The sequence below is a fragment of the Crocuta crocuta genome, unplaced genomic scaffold (genome assembly GCF_008692635.1).
Source record: "Crocuta crocuta isolate KB4526 unplaced genomic scaffold, BGI_CrCroc_1.0 scaffold318, whole genome shotgun sequence".
Lineage (NCBI taxonomy): Eukaryota > Metazoa > Chordata > Mammalia > Carnivora > Hyaenidae > Crocuta > Crocuta crocuta.
Window position 1 is genome coordinate 3,148,448 of NW_027531425.1, and position 2,347 is coordinate 3,150,794.

The following is a 2,347-nucleotide window of genomic DNA, read 5'->3' on the forward strand; positions in this document are numbered from 1 at the left end:
TTGTCTTGTTACTTTGCAATTGCTTTCAATCAGATGCTATTTATATTTTGTTCAGCTTTTCTAGTTGTCGTCCATTAGAAATTTCAAATTACCTAGATTGCTATTCTAAAAAAAAACCCTTTATGTACAACTTGAAAAGATCTTCAAGACACACCATGAAATGAAAAAACTCTGGCTTCAATACAATATACACAAAAGTATCCATTCATGCAAAAAAAAAAATCTATGCATTTTTATTTAGCATAATTACAAAAAGTAACTCAGAAGATTGTTACTGGCAATTTGTCTGACTATGAATCCTATAAAAACTCTCCTGATTAAAACAACTAAATATAGGGGCACCTGGGTGGCTCAGTCAGTTGAGCGTCTGACTTTGGGTCAGGTCATGATCTCATAGTCTGTGAGTTCCAGCCCGCGTCAGGCTCTGGGCTGACAGCTTGGAGCCTGGAGCCTGCTTCGAATTCTGTGTCTCCTTGTCTCTCTGCCCCTCCACTGCTCATGCTCTGTCTCTTTGTCTCTCAATAATAAATAAATGTTAAAAGAGTTTTTTAAACAACTAAATATACTATACATAATACTTAAAAGCTGTTTTTAAATGTATCAAGGATACGAAAAGAATATAAGAAACCCTCAGAGACTGGGGCACCTGGGTGGCTCAGTCGGTTGAGCATCCAACTTTGGCTCAGGTCATGATCTCGTGGTTCGTGGGTCCAAGCCCCACATCAGCCTGTGTGCTGACAGCTTGGAGTCTGGAGCCTGTTTCAGATTCTGTGTCTCCCTCTCTCTCTGCTCACACACACTATATCTCTTTCAAAAATAAATAAACATTAAAAAAAAGAAGTATATATTAGTCTTCTAAAAAAAAGGAATAAATTACAAGAAAAAGGGACTGCAAGTATTTGAAATATAGAACTTCTAACATAGGAAAAAAGTAATGATTGAAATGTGAAACCCAGTAGATAAGTTGAAAATCTGATTAAACACAATCAAATAGAAAATTAGTGAACTAAAAGAATTAAAGATATTATCCATCATGCACAGGATAAAAAGATAGGAAAAAATATGAGAGGATTTAAGAGATTTGAACCCAGGTTGGAATTATAACAATCATAATTGGGCAATACGACAAACATAATTCCAACCTGGGTTAATCATAATTCCAACCTGGGTTCAAAAAAAAAAGAAGTTAGAGAATGAATTTAATTTTATGTAACTAGCGTGCATGTGCGTACACATTTATATAGAAGAGGGGAGTGTTACTCAGAGTTATAGTACTCTAACTTTCTAGTTCAATTTGAGAGTAAATATACTAACTGTAAACATTAAGTAAATATTCATGTTAAATTTTTAGAATAACTCTAAAATCTACAAATAGTATTCCATGCCAAAACCAGAGAGAAAAGGAAATGTAATGAGGAAAAAAAGAAAAACTCAACCAATTTTCCCAGAAGGCAAAAAGAGAGGGAGAAGAAGGAAAAATAGGAGGTAGAAATTACCAGATGTAATAGTATAAATATATCCATTGATATAATCTAGTAAGTGAAAATGAACTAAACTCATTAGCTAAAAAAGATTGCCTTCGTTGAAAAAAATATGGCTTTTCCTATAAGAGCTGAAACCTAATAACACATAAAAGTTGAAATGATAGTGCAGAAAAAGATATAATTAGCTAATACAACCAAAATAAGTGATATTGAACAAGATAGATTTTAAGGTGGGGTACTGGGTGGCTCAGACGATTAATTATCTGACTTTAGCTCAGGTCATGATCTCTGGGTCAGTGAGTCTAAGGCTCTGTGCTGACAGCTCAGAGCCTGGAGCCTACTTTGGATTCTGTATCCCCTCTCCTGTGCCCCTCCCCTACTCACGTACTCACGCTCTGTTTCTCTCTCTCCTCTCTCTCTCTCTCTCTCAAAAATAAATAAACATTTAAAAAATGACTTAGGGGCGCCTGGGTGGCTTAGTCGGTTAAGCGTCCGACTTTCGCTTAGGTCATGATCTCGCGGTTCGTGGGTTCGAGCCCCGCGTCGGGCTCTGTGCTGACTGCCAGCTCAGAGCCTGGAGCCTGTTTTGGAGTCTGTGTCTCCCTCTCTCTCTGACCCTCCCCTGCTCACGCTGTGTGTGTGTCTCTCTCTCTCTACTGGAAATAAATAAAACATTAAAAAAAAACTTCAAAAAAAATAAAAATAAAAATAAAAAATGACTTAAAAAAAAAGATAGACTTCAAGGCAAAAAAAAAGGCATTACCAGAGGAATGAAGATCAAGGCACATCTCATGGATTGCTTGATAAAAGATGGAACTCACCAGGGAAATAGGACAATGTAAATAACTAAAGACTTTACCTCA